This window comes from Rutidosis leptorrhynchoides, chromosome 5 (genome assembly GCF_046630445.1).
Source record: "Rutidosis leptorrhynchoides isolate AG116_Rl617_1_P2 chromosome 5, CSIRO_AGI_Rlap_v1, whole genome shotgun sequence".
NCBI lineage: Eukaryota > Viridiplantae > Streptophyta > Magnoliopsida > Asterales > Asteraceae > Rutidosis > Rutidosis leptorrhynchoides.
The window spans coordinates 168,784,203-168,800,508 of NC_092337.1; positions in this window are offsets into that span (position 1 = coordinate 168,784,203).

Below are 16,306 nucleotides of genomic sequence, written 5' to 3' on the forward strand. Positions count from 1 at the left end.
GTATGCATCATGAAAACATACTTATTGTTAGCCATGACCATCTCAATCAAATTTCAGGACGAAATTTCTTTAACGGGTAGGTACTGTGACGACCCGTAAATTTCCGATCAAATTTAAAATTAAATCTTATATGATTTCGACAAGATAAGCAAAGTCAGTAATATTGAGTTACAAAATTTTGAAACTGTTTACATGAATGCATTTGCCTTTTTGACCATTCCCGACGATTCACGAACAATTGTGTATAAATGATTATGTAGATATATATATATATATATATATATATATATATATATATATATATAAATGAAAGTGTATATATAATAATTGAATTAATAAAATACACTTTAATCAATTGGAAATAAGAATGTAAAATAATATACAAAATACTTAAGTGTAATTTAAAACGAATCTATATACAAATATATATGATTTTTATGTATAAATATTATCATATGTTATATATATAAAAGGTATAAATATTACGTGATAAAATTTATAATATCTATTGCCATGATGAAACAACATAACATAGTAAATAAATAAATATATAATAATTATATATATATATATATATATAACAATATTAATATATACTCATGATATAATTAATATGCAAAAACAAATATATATATATATATATATATATATATATATATATATATATATATATATATATATATATATATATATATATATATATATATATATATATATATATATATATATTAATATTTAGTATGCATTATTATATAATATATTATATTTCATAACTAATAACATATAATATTATTAAGATATTAAATGTAATTACAATTCGAAAAATAGTTGTCATGTAGTTATTACCTCCATTAAAATAAATATTTAATATTAATATTAATAACAGTATTATTAAAGCTATTACATATAATAAATATAGATATGAAATTTGATATGTATAAGTGGTCATATTATTATTCTTATTATTACTAATGACATCATTATTATCATTAATAAAAATAATATAATTATAACTAATAAGATCATTATTATTTTTATTATTATTATCCTTATTAGTAATTAGATTTATTAAAATTATCATTTTTTTTCTATTATCATATTATGATTTATTACTACTAGTCACCTTACCAATAATATTATTACCAATAATATTATTATTTGTGTTAATATATTTATACTTATTAATTATTAAAACTTAAGAAATTAGATATATATTTACAGGTATATATATATAAATACATATACATATATAAAATATACATATATTTATATATAAATACATATTGAGATATATCATACGAATATATATATATAATTAAATATAGATAAATACGGAATTTGGTTTCACATCGTTATCCTTCTGTTGAATTTGTCTGTGTGATTGTAGACCTGTCGATATCAAGTAACAATTCAATCCAAATTCTCTTACGTATCAAATTTTTAGTTTTGTCTGATATTAATTTTCTTTTTTGATTAATTACAGCTCGATCAATAATTCAATAAACGAAACGGGCTGCTCATATTATTGAAAAACCATTCAACTCATCATTCCAATACCAATTACCAATTATTACTTGCAACTGATTTTTACAGAAGAAATCAAATTGAAAATATAAAAAAAAACTGCACTCGTAACTCTGTTCTTGTTTTTTTTAAAGCTTCAATTACAAGTCGAATTCAAAAACTATTAATGTAGCTTCGTTAGGATTCTTTTATTTAAACTATCTTCAAAAATTACAATCTCCAATTCCTCCTAACGAGTATGAATTTTTAAGTCAAAGTTTAGAAGTAAAAAGTCAACTAGTTCTTCTTCCTTCAAATTCACAAATTATACGTTGTTTTTGGTTCAATTTTCAATTCTAGTATGTTATAGTGTCGATTTAGAAGATATTTCATTAAGGTTTTGAGGTCTCAAAATATCCCTATATCAAAAAGCATTTTTTTTGTTCTTCATATTTTTTTTCCTCTTCGAAGTTACAGCTCCGCTATTTCTTTAATTTATTTACGACATCAACTGATTAGTAATGCTTTTGATTCCATATTTTAAATTAAATTTCTAAATCCTTGATGTAAGTAATAAATAAGCTGTGGTCGATTTAAAAAAGGTGTGGTCGATTTAAATTTCTGTATTGAAGAAGAAATAGATGATAACTTATTACGGGTTATACCAATTAAACTGGGTTATAAATCAGATAATCGGGCAACAGCCCAACGGTTAAGGATAATGTGTGTAATCAAGAGGTCGCGGGTTCGAGTCCCATCCCGTGCAGGTTATTCCTTTTTAATGCTACTAAGGTATTAGTTGATATCTTAATTATTATTATCATTATCATTATCATTATTATTATTATTATTATTATTATTATTATTATTATTATTATTATTATTATTATTATTATTATTATTATTATTATTATTATTATTATTATATTATTATTATTATTATTACTACTAATGTTATAAATATTAGTATTATTATTATTAGGATTGTTATTATTGTTATTATCATTATTAACTAGTATTATTGTTAAATGTAAGTATTATTATCATTATTTCAAATATTATCATTAATTTAGCTATTATTAATAGAGTGTATTATCATTATTACGATTGTTATTATTATTAGTGTTATTATGAAATATAACACAAGTTATTATTATTTTCATTAATAGTAGTATTAATATCATCTTATAAGTATTAGTATTATTATTATTATTAAGTGTTATAAATATATTGGTTACTATAATTATTATTATTATTATTAAACAAAAGTATAGTTATTAACAATATCATTATTATTATTAATATTATCATTTTAATAAAGTTATTATTAAAATTATTAGTAAATTATTAATATTAAAACTATCATTTTTAAACAGATAAATGTTTTGTACCTAAAATATATACTTATTACATATACTAAAATTATATTGAAATTTCATATAACTACATATATCAAATTTATTAATATTAGTTACATAAATACATACAAATAACAAAACTATCGATTTTTAAGTATAACATTTAAATAATCACGTATATAAATATGGATATATTAATATAGATATATGAATATTAACCATTTTAAATATATACACAAATTAATTATACGAAATAAAGATATAATAAATAAATTTGTTCGATTACGACTATGTGTATTAATAAAGATACAAATGATATAGGTTCGTGAATCCGAGGCTAACCCTGCATTGTTCAATATAGTCATATGTATTTTTACTACAAAATACATTAGGTGAGTTTCATTACTCCCTTTTTAAATGCTTTTGCAATATATATTTTTGGGACTGAGAATACATACGCTTTTTAAATGTTTGATGAAATAGATACAAGTAATTGAAACTACATTCTATGGTTGAATGATCGAAGCCGAATATGCCCCTTTTGCTTGGTAGCCTAAGAATTAGTAAACCAGTCTACTAATTGACGCGAATCCTAAAGATAGATCTATTGGGCCTAACGAACCGCATCCGTTGTAGCGGATGCTTTAGTACTTCGATGTTGTTTTATCATGTCCGAAGGATTTCCAGGAATGATAGGGGATATTCTTATATGCATCTTGTTAATGTCGGTTACCAGGTGATCAATCCATATGAATGATTTTTGTCTCTATGTATGGGACGTATATTTATGAGAACTGGAAATGAAATTCTTGTGGTCTATTAAAATGATGGAAATGATTATTTATGTTAAACTAATGAACTCACCAACCTTTTGGTTGACACTTTAAAGCATGTTTATTTTCAGGTATGAAAGAAATCTTTCGCTGTGCATTAGCTCATTTTAAGGATATTATTGAGAGTCATTCATGGCATATTTCGAAAAACATTGCATTCGAGTCATTGAGTTCATCAAGATTATTATTAGGTCAATTATAGTTGAATGTATTATGAAATGGTATGCATGTCGTCAACTTTCATTGTAAAGAAAGTTTGTCTTTAAAAACGAATGCAATGTTTGTAAAATGTATCATATAGAGGTCAATTACCTCGCGATGTAATCATATGTTATTGTATTCGTTCTTATGGATTAGGACGGGTCTTTACATATCAGTTAATTAACATTATATCTATATAAATAATATTATATTAGTTAAAACGTAATATTATATAAAATTAATATTCTTATGTAATAAATATATTTTTATATAAATATCTCGTGTTTGCCAAAATTTAATAGTTGTAATAATACCAAATTTGGGTAATAATAATATTGATAGTAACAATGGTAATAATAATAATAATAAAAATATTAATTTTAAAAATAAATACTAATTATGATAATCATATTAATAATAATGATCGTATTTATAATATTACTTATGTTACTAATACAAATAATAATAGTACTAAAAAATGATACTAATTTTAATATTTATGAAAACAATAATAAATTTTTATTATTCTTATAATAATTATAATAATATTAATCATAATCATAAAAATGTTAATAATACCAAAATGATAAAATTAGTAGTAATATTAATAATACGAAAAAAATAATGATAGTAATGTTCTAGTACTTATAAATCTACATATGATTATAGTAATAATAATTGTAATACTAATAATAACTATATTAATAACAATCATAATAATAAGGGTAATAATATTAGCAATAATAATAATAACATAATAAAAATAATAAAAATCAAACTACCTTCAAATAAGCCCCTTATTAAAAAGAATGCCCCAAGTAGGGCTCGAACTCACAACCTCATGTTTAACCCGAAACACCCAAGACCATTATTCCATTTCAGTTTATCTGATTATATTCAGATTCAATATATAATTAACCCTTTTCTGTTTTTATCCCTTCCCTTCTTCTTCCTCTTATTTATTCAGTCGACCATGGTGCAATACCAATTAACAAGACGTTTCTCATTAAACTTTAGGATTTAAAATAGATACAAAACGATTTCTGATTAATCAACTTAATTCAAAACAAAATATATAAAAAAAAATTAAACTGGAACAGATAAAAAAATTTCGTTTTCTTGCATTCTGTTAAATTCATTCAATCCTAACAACAATTCAAAAGTGGTTCCAGGTTTTATAAACAAACAGAGATAAATTTGATGAGTGCTATTAATTAAAAATAGATGTACGAGTTCGTTTATGTTCTTCATGAACTCAAAACTAATTTCAAATTTTGAGAATGTTTTAGATAAAGTTTATAACACGAAAAAGGTGTTAAATCATTCCTACAACCTTTCTGGATCCCCAATTTAACTCAAAACGTAAACACGATCTTGAATTTCTTCATGAATAAATCGTTTGACTTTTGACAATTAAACTTTGACTCTAAAATTCGTACTCTATGTGAAAAATTGACATTTGATACTTTGCAGATGTTTTAACGAAGCATTTCTAACAAAATTGCATTATCAGATTTTTAAATTTAATATGAAACCATGATTTGGCCAAAAAGTTGAAAAAACAGGGAACGGGCTGCATTGTTTTTTTTAAAAAAAATTTTAATCTAAATTATTCATAAGTATTGTTGTAATTGATAATTGATAATAATGGAAAAAGAACTGAACGACTCCTCTAGTATCAAGTGATAATTTGCTGTTTTGTGGTAGAAGAAAATTACAGGATCGATTAATCGTACAGAAATAATAAAAAAATATAAAGTGACTTAGTACAGTTTTGAGTGTGATGTGAAACAAAATCGCGTAATTATATATCTGTTATCATCTGTATTAATATAAATCTATTAATAATACAATTATTTAATAATAATAATAATATTAATAATGTAAATAATGATAATAATATACAAATAATAATAGTAATTGATATATTAATAGAAATGTTAATTCTTAATAAAAATACTAAGTTTAATAATGGTATTAATAACTTATAAGGATGATGAATGATAATAATAATAAATGGTATTATTTTTATAATAATAATAATTAATGATATTTACATTACAACTAAATTATAATTTTTTTTATTCTTATAATAGTATTTATACTATATAATAATAATACTAATATTGATATAAATATTACAAATAATGAAAGTAGTAATAATATTAGTGTTAGTACAATAATTATATTTTAACTTGTAATTCCATTTAATTATATTGATATTACATATTATTAATTATTTATTAATTATATAATATTTACAATATCTAATCACATCTATAGAATATTTAATATTATGCATATATATTACAATATTCATATAATATATATATATATATATATATATATATATATATATATATATATATATATATACAGATTCAAATATAATTATTTTGTGTTTTGTTTTACATAATTAGTTTAGATTATATTTTATTATTTTCAATTATCATATATCTTTACATTTATATATAATATATACATATTTAAGTACAAGCAATTATTTGTGAATCGTTGGGAATAGTCAAAGCTTTAATACAACTATGTAAACAGTTAAAAGATTTTAAGACTCAACATTACGGACTTTGCTTATCGTGTCGAAATCATATAAGGATCAAGTTTAAATTTGGTCGAAAATTTCCGAGCCGTCACATATAATGTATTTATTTGTGTAGCATGAGTTGTGAAGTGTCAATGTGTTAAGACACCACATCTCACGTGACGAGTGAAGTGTCGATGTGTTAAGACACCACTCGGGGGTGAAGTATCGACGTGTTAAGATGCCACCTCAGGTAAGATGAAGAGTGAAGTGTCGACGTGTTAAGACACCCCTCGGAGTGAAGTATCGACGTGTTAAGATGCCACTTCAAGAACTAGCACGGGTGAAGCGTCGACGTGTTAAGATGCCACCCGGGGTGAAGCATCGACGTGTTAAGATGCCACCCGCGGGATTAGTGTACGACGTGTTAAGTACTCTAATGGTTGTTGTGAACACCGATGGAAAATTCGAGTACCGTTCCTTGTATTATTGGTTAACCATGGTTGTGCGTTGTGATGTAGCTAACCCTCCGGATGTAGTTTATTGGCGTTGTTCACATCGTCATTGGTGAACTTATATTTGTTGTTATTTTAGCTTGTTGCTTAGTGATCATACGGTATGCTTAGCTTAGCTTGCCTTTATACTTGGATGCTTCGGTATGCGTTATTTGATTACTTGTGTGATGTGTCCATTTTATGCATATATATGTATGTAGTATATTCTCACTCACTAAGCGTTAGCTTACCCTCTCGTTGTTTACATTTTTTATAGATTTGCATGGAGGCGGTGGCTCGGGTAAGCGTGTGGACTAGTGGACTCGCGTAGTTTGCTTTAGAAGATGTGCTTTTGGAATTATTAGGATTGGGTAGCGTATCCCTAATCACCATGCTTGGTTTTGTTGGAGATTAAATTAGTCGGGTCGTGTATGCCCTTTTGGATATTTAAACTATGTATTAAATGTTTTAAAGTTTATTAAACTTACTGTTGTATTAAAGATGTTTTTGGAAACATAATTGGGACCTAAATGTTAATGATATTAATGTATTATAAAGAAAAAAATTTACGGGCCGGTTTAAATATGGGTTGGGTTGTTTCACAAGGTCACTATCTGACTCAGGAACTGAAAATGCAAAGTTGTTCCAGTTAGCATCAGCAGGAGAAAGATGGGCACCAGGATCTACACAATATTGTCGGAGACACAGATTTGAAGCTCTAACTTCATTTCTTGCAACACCCATGGCCATTTGATTAACGGTGGCCCTAACATCTACTTGTAGGGCAGCCATTTGTTGCATAGTCTCCACCAATTGAAGATAAGTAGAGACATGAACCATATTAGCCATTTGCTATTCCTGTGAATCCAACCTCTCTGTCAATACTCGATTCTCTTCATTAAGGAAAAGATTCCTTCGATTAGTAGCATCAAGATCAGTTTGAAGACGGGCAATATGATCAGCATATTCATTATGAGAGATGATTTGTCTCTTGAGATCCTCCTCTTCTTCAAATTGTTTGACAATAGCTTCCACCGCTAGATCAGCAAAAGTACATACTTATTTGAGCTGGTTTTCAATGGTAGAAGTGGTAACCTCCCCAGCTCTGCGTATGGCTTCAGTTATTCTATCAACAATAGCAGAGCGAATGGTGCTTTGTAGATCTGGTGTAACTTTGGCTAACGTCTTATAGACAGCCAGAGTGGAGATGGCAGCCACCTCATCAGCATTAAAACTGCTGGTTGAGGGGCGATCATTAGCAGCTAACATAGAAGTACCTCTGTGGGGTGGTGGAGGTGGAAGGTCAGAATCTGACTCGTCACCATGATCAACATCATTTTTACCTTCACCCGAAGGTTTAGAACCACTGGTATTCTTGTCAGCATCATTATCAGCATCATCAGTTAGATCCACTGGTTTATCTTTGGAACCAGTCACATTATCATGAGTGACTGGTCCGCCCTTACTAGTACATTTATCAGCATCACCATCAGATGAAGAAGATGACGAGGAAGAAGCCGATGAATCAGAAGGTGCTGGCGAATCAGGGACATTTTACATTACACATTTACCAGTAGCAGGATCTATGATGAACTTGAAAGGCCTCCATGTAGTAGGCCATGGAAAAGATGCTGGAGCCATACTAAAGTAGTGATAGTATGGCTGCTCATTAACTTGTTGTAGCGTAGCCAACCTCTCATATATCTCTTCTCTTGCTGGTCAATCCAGCTGAGATAATAGCTCAGTCAGCTCCTCTTCTGGTAATTTGCTGGCTGAGACTATAGCACTTTGGGGATCAATAGTTAGCTGATCTACCAGCAAGGCAACTCTGGGAGTGATGGATGCTCCCCTATAGATGAAGTTAGCTACAACTTCATCAGTATCTGGTATTTGGCACACATATGGTTTCTTCTCAGCAGAAGCAGTAGCCTGAGAAGAGTCAGTGGTGGCAGTAGCAGAGGTACCAACATCCATAGTAGGTTCCGTAGAACCAGTGACATGTGCAGAATAGGCAGCATTTGCTATGATAAGCTCATCAGTAAGCACCACATCATCTTGGTCACTACCTGTGATAATCTCCTCAATAGAAGCAGTTAGAGAAGTAACAATGGTAGTGCCAGAAATATCAACATCAAGAACCTCCTTAACAATATTACCAATGACCTTTTCAAGTGCAGGAGGAGGTTCCATTATCATCTCCTCAACCACTACAGAATCAGTGGTTGAAGCAGCAATACCAGAGACAGTAGGAGGAGTAGCAGAAATATCAGCAGTCCTAACTCCTCATTATCTGTAAGAACAGTGGAACCAGCAACCACATTGTCTCCAGTAGAGCAAGCAGCAGTAGAAGCAACAGTACCAGTAGCAGTACTACCAGTAGACAAATCAGTAGCACCAACACCAGTAGCAGAAACGGAGAGCTCATCAGTAGAAACAATAACATCCTTTTCTTGCTCCCTTTATGCCTGTTCATCTACCCTGCTAAGAACTGTAACAAAAGAACATTTTATGTTAACAACTGTAGAACCAAATAAATTTGACTCAACAATTGCATCTGTTGTTGGTCTCTGGGGACAGACTGGTGATTTAGTCAGCCCTTCAATTGAGACATAGTTAGGTGTCTGTAAGTACAGCTGTGACTCTGCCGACTCATTGGCAACACATGTTGACCCAGATAGTGTAAGAGTTCTGGCTGGTAATGATGTAGGAATGAGACTCTTAGCATGATCTCAGTAACATTTAGGCTATGCAGTGGCCTGAGCTGATTCAACACGATGAGGAACCAGCTCAACACTGCTTTGGGGGTCAGTTATGTTCTTTGCTGGTTGTACCGTCAGTAGAGGATATTGCATTATGTTCATTTTAGAAAAATGTGGAAGTGCCTGGTTAGAAGAGTATGGGTTGCTACTCTTTTTAACACTAGTTTTAAAACCAGTCAGCTTGGGAGTAAAGGTTGTGCCTTTAACTCCACTTTCATTTTTCAAGTCAGCAGTTAAAAGATTTTTAATTAAGTTAGAGATTTCTGCTGTTTGGTCTAGAGACGCACCAGGTTCCATAGCAGCTTTCTTTGCAGAAGCAGCAGTTGAGACTGGGGCAATCCCTCCTGTGGTTTGCTTGGAGCCAGCTTTAGCTTGTTTGGATTTGCCTGTTACCAAGAAATAGTTAAGCAACAGATTCCAATACTAGAAGTGGGTAGTCAGTATATAAGACTAGGGATGTTCTTTATGATCAGAGAGCACTAGATTCTAATACAACTACTACTTTACCAGTATGTGAGACGGTGGCTGTACTAGTTGAGGTAGCTGGCTTCTTCCTTTTCATAGCTGGCTTTCGCTGAGGTCCCTCCCCCTCAGCTGGAGCAACACCAGAGGCAGTCGTTGGGTTTACTCCACCCCGAGCAGCAAGATACTCGAGCATGCCTGGTGTTAAACCAGTATATGAAGCAGCAGGAGCATCTTTTGGCATTCCCTCTTGTTTTGGAGGCAGGTCAAATGATTGATCAGTAATCTGCTGGTAAGCTTCACCCAGCTCATTTTTAAAAACACGGCTCAAGAACCTTGGAAAGGGGATTAGATGTGTTCGTTTGGGTACAAGCACTATTTCCCTTAACCTGAGGTAGATCTCAGCTGCGTAGTCAATGTTCCTATTGAACAGCAAAGCATGACCAATTTTGAGCTCAAAATCTGAGCACAGATCAAAACTACCGGACTTTTAGCACATGCACTGGGTCAGCAGTTCAACGAAGTAATACCATAGTGGTGGCATGTTCTTCCTTAGTGGTGTATGAGCAATTGGACCAGCATATCCAATCGTTTCCAGCATTTCGCTCCTGAAATCATCACTCGTTGGTGAATTAACAAATGGTCCACCAAGTAATTGAAGAGCACGACGGATGGCATCAACAGTGATCGAGCAGTGTAGGGTTTCAGTCACCATGCCACGAATACATGGAGCATCCTGTTGAGTGGTGGCCATGGTGGCAGTATACCAGGATCTTGCTAAATAGGCCGGATAGAGACGGGAAGGAACTCCGGTGATGGATCTCGCCAAGGGGCAACGCCTGATGTAGTCGATCAAAGCCTCATAGCCAATGTTGGCTTTAGACTTGGGAATTGAAAAAGCGTGAGCTGCATTGCCTCTCGATAGGCGAATCAATGCTTGATCTGGTGTATTAGCAGCCTTGATCAGATTGGGGTGAAGATTGAACAGTGGACCCTGTACAACTTGATCCTCAATGACCGGTGGAGGGTGTTGTTCCGGTTTTTGTGGTTCCACCGCTTGTTGTTGCTGTTGTTATTCCTCTGGCTGATTCTCAGCAGGTGGTGATTGGTGTTGTTGTTCTGCCATTGAAGAAATGTTGAAGATGAATGTATGAAATATTTGAAGATTTAGGATTTGTAGAGAGAAGAGTGTGTATTTGAAAGGTAAATCAAAGAGTTAATAACCGAAGGTTATTATGTGGAATTGATTGCCTTATTTAACCTTTCGGATTGGTGGAAAAAGTGCAGGAGAGAGAAAATGGCAACTGTCATCTGCAGGCGCGTGGGCAGATGTGACAGACTGGCACATTTTTTAAATGACCCGTCCTAATCCATCTGGACGAATACATTACATTTGGTTACATCGCGAGGTACTTGACCTCTATATGATACATTTTACAAACATTGCATTCGATTTTAAAAAAGAAAAACTTTCATTCCATCAAAAGTTGACGGCATGCATACCATTTCATAATATACCCAACTATAATTGACTTAATAATAATCTTGATGAACTCGACGACTCGAATGCAACGTCTTTTGAAATATGTGATGAATGACTCCAAGTAATGTCTCTAAAATGAGCAAATGCACATCGGAAGATTTCTTTCGTACCTGAGAATAAACATGCTTTCAAGTGTCAACCAAAAGGTTGGTGAGTTCATTAGTTTAACATAAATAATCATTTCCATCATTTTAATTGACCACAAGATTTTTATTTCTCATAAATATACGTCCCATGCATAGAGACAAAAATAATCTTTCATATGGTGAACACCTGGTAACCGACATTAACAAGATGCATATAAGAATATCCCCTATCATTCCGGGAAATCCTTCGGATATGATAAAACAACTTCGAAGTACTAAAGCATCCGCAACCATGGATGGGGTTCGTTAGGCCTAATAGATCTATCTTTAGGATTCGCGTCAATTAGTAGATCGGTTTACTAATTCTTAGGTTACCAAGCAAAAAGGGGCATATTCGGCTTCGATCATTCACCCATATAATGTAGTTTAAATTACTTGTGTCTATTTCGTAAAACATTTATAAAAATTGCGCATGTATTCTCAGCCCAAAAATATAAAGGGTAAAAAGGCAAATGAAGCTCACCATACTGTATTTTGTACTAAAAATACATATGACGACATTAAACAAGTGTAGGGTTGGCCTCGGATTCACGAACCTATATCATTTGTGTATATATATTAATACACATAATCGTAATTGAATAAGTTTATATATATAACCTATAAATGATATTATTTTTATATTAATATTATGTTTATTTTTCATATATTCCTTTTATATAATAAAATATTTTGTTATGTTATATGTGTTAAATATATATTTATGTATTTCATTTGTTTATCAAAACAATAGTTCTAATTATACTAAGTTAATATTAGTAATGATAAAAATAATGATAATAACAATAATAATATACTTATGTTAATAATAACTCTATTAATGACAATAACAATGATATTAATAATAATACTTGTAAAGATATTAATTTTACTGTTAACGATAGTTATGATACTGATTTTAGTAATTACATAATAATAATACTCGTGATAATATAATTAATAATACTTATGTTAATATTAACAATTCTATTAATTATAAAAGATATTAATACTAATATTTACGAAAATAATAATAATTTGTATTATTTTCATAATGATAATAATAATAAACCTTTCCATCATAATGATAATAATATTAAAGTTTTAAAATTAATACTAATATCATAACTAATACTAATATTAATCATAATAATAATAATTTGCATTATGATAGTAATAATAACACTAATAATAATTAGTGATAATACTTAGTAATAATAATAATGATAAAAATATCAATTATACTAATAATCATTTTATTAATGTTAGCAATAATAATAATTAACTTAATAATAACAATAGTTAATAACAATTAGAATAACAATAATAACATCAATAAATAATAATAATAATAATAATAATAATAATAATAATAATAATAATAATAATAATAATAATAATAATAATAATAATAATAATAATAAAATGGCTACCTTAATGTAACCAGCTTTCAAAAAAAATGCTCTGGCCCGGACTCGAACCCATGACCTTTCGTTAACCCTCCACTCGCCCAAACCGTTCCTCTATCTATTACATTATGTTACAATTCACGTAATAAATCGTTTTAACCCATATTCATCATCAAACTATCTCGCCACCATCTCCACCATCTGGCCCAACTTCCTTCCGGCCCAACATTAAATACTAAGCCCGATATACTAATCCATTTATTGAATCCACAAGATAATCCAGTCCAGTAGCATAAGAATTGGAGGGTTTTGTTTTTGTTTAATTCGGTTGGGATCAAAAACGAGCAACAATGATTTATCAGATGAGTTTCGTGGGTTTCGAATAGACAAGGTAAACGTAGCAGCAAGAAAACAGTCAATCTTCGGTTCATCATCATCGTCACTGTATTGCAAATTATTCAAGCTAAAAACAGATGCTATAGAAGTACATCTCAAGGGTGCTCGTCAATGGTTTTATCAGAGGTGGTTATGGTGATTGAATATGAACATGGATTTGAACATAAGCAGTAGCAGAAAAAGTCGTAAGGTGAGGGTCTTGTCCTTGGGTTTTGACAGAACGAAAACGAGTACGATATGGTGGCTCTTCATCATCTATATCATTATCTTAATCATAAAATTCCCATCATCATCTTCAATTTATTATTATTATCGTTATTTCATGTAACATTAAATCACAACCATCAAATTTATCACAGCATCACAATTATCAATATGCTCATCACCATACTTCGTTATAAAAGAGACACGAGCTCGTAGCCTCACAAGAATGAAGAAGAAACAAACGCAGCCATCATGAATCGAGTAGATGATTAAAGAGTGGTCTTGGTCTTCGGTGATCTATCAGAAACAGGAACGTTTTACATGTCTAGACCAACAACAAGCCCAAGGAGTAAAGGATGGCCCAAATAAAAAAAATATAGAATCAAGGCCTGTTTACTCGTTTCAATTAAATACCTGATGTGCGTAGAGGTGTATACAAAATAGTTATATTTTTACAAGGAAATACTATTAAATACGATACAATTTTACACAAGTTATTTATTTATTTATAGAGTGGATATACCTAAACCTTGCTACAACACTTATAGGCAGTGCACCTAATCGTACAGTAGTGTAGTTTTTAGTAAGTCCGGTTCGTCCACAGGGAACTCGCCTAGTTTAACGCTATATTTTTAACAAATTTAATAATATATATATATATATATATATATATATATATATATATATATATATATATATATATATATATATATATATATATATATATATATATATATGTAGTATTATTATTATAAAAATGGGGGGTTTTTACCGTTAATGACCGGTTTGTCGATTTTAAAACTTAAGTCGCAGTTAAAACCTAATGTAAAATATTAAATATATAAAAGACTTAATTTAAAGCGTAAAGTAAATAACAATAATGAAATTGCGATAAATAAAAGTGCGATAAATAAAATTACGATATAATAAAAGTACGATAATTAAAAGTGCAATTAAATAACAGTAAATAAAAGTGCGATAATTAAAAGTGCAATTAAATATGAAATAAAGGAATTATGCTTATTTAAACTTCCGTAATCATGATGTTCGACGTGTTATTTTTAGTTTAGTACCATGGGTTAATTGTCCTTTATCCTGGATTATTTGATATGTCCATACAGTTTTGTCCATAATAGTCCATTAGTCATAAATATAAAATGCGAGAGTCTTCGTCAAATTATCCTTATACCCGAAGTCAAATATTCCAACTAATTGGGGATTGGAATTGTAACAAGGTCTTAATACTTTGTTTAATGAATACACCAGGTTATCGACTACGTGTAATCCAAGGTTTTATTACTTTGTTAACAATTACACCAATTACCTTTGAATGTAATCCACCCCTGTTTTAACTAGTCTATTAACTATTAATCCAATCCCGTGTCCGGTAAAATGAACAATTATTGGTATTTATAGATATCCCGCCCACCGTACCCAGTCAAGCGTATGTGGTTATATATAAATATGTCAAATTATAAGTCTATATATTAAATTAACAAGGTATCGTTTAGTTAATATAAAGCCCATTAATAGCCCATAGTCTAATTTCCACAAGTGTCGTTCTTTTATCCAAACCCCAATTATGGTCCAAAGCCCAATTATCCAATTTTAATATTTAGCCCAACATCATGATTACTTCGGCTTAAATAAGCATAATAATAACTTAGCTACGATTAATTTAAAAAGGTTGAACATAACTTACAATGATTAATAATAGCTTAGCGTTACACGGACAGAATTTCGACTTACACCCTTACAACATTCGCTAACATACCCTTATTATTAGAATTTAAAATTAAAATTAAAATTATAATATAAAAATATATATATATATCGTTAAGTGAATGAAGAAGAAAAAGATGTTATGTTGATCAACCAAAACTGTGAATTTATAGGACCTGACCCTTAAAATCAGACCATGCGATCGCATGGATTTTACTCTTCCAGGCCATGAGATCGCATGGCCAGCTGGGAGAGCTCACATGTCTTTTTTTGCACCTTGCCGACGGTTTATGAATATATATATAATATATAAATAATTTTAAGAATTATTTAAATATTATATTATATTTATGTGCATAGTTCACTCGTAATTTTTAGTCCGTTGCGTCGAGCGTTGAGAGTTGACTCTGGTCCTGGTTCCGGATTTTTGAACGTTCTTGCGTACAATTTAATATCTTCTACTTTACGTTTTGCGTCTTGTACTCTTGTAATTTCGAGACGTTTCTCATCAATAATTTGAACCACTTTGATTGTACTTTTTAGCTTTTTGGTCGTTTGCGTCTTCAATTCGTCGAATCTGTCTTTTGTCTTCACCTTTTATTAATTAACCGAATATCACTTGTAAATAGAACAATTGTAACTAAAAGCTTGTCTTTCTTGAGTGATAATGCAATGAAATATATGTTCGTTTTTAGCATTATCAAATATTCCCACACTTGAGCGTTGCTTGTCCTCAAGCAATATAGTCTTGAAATAAA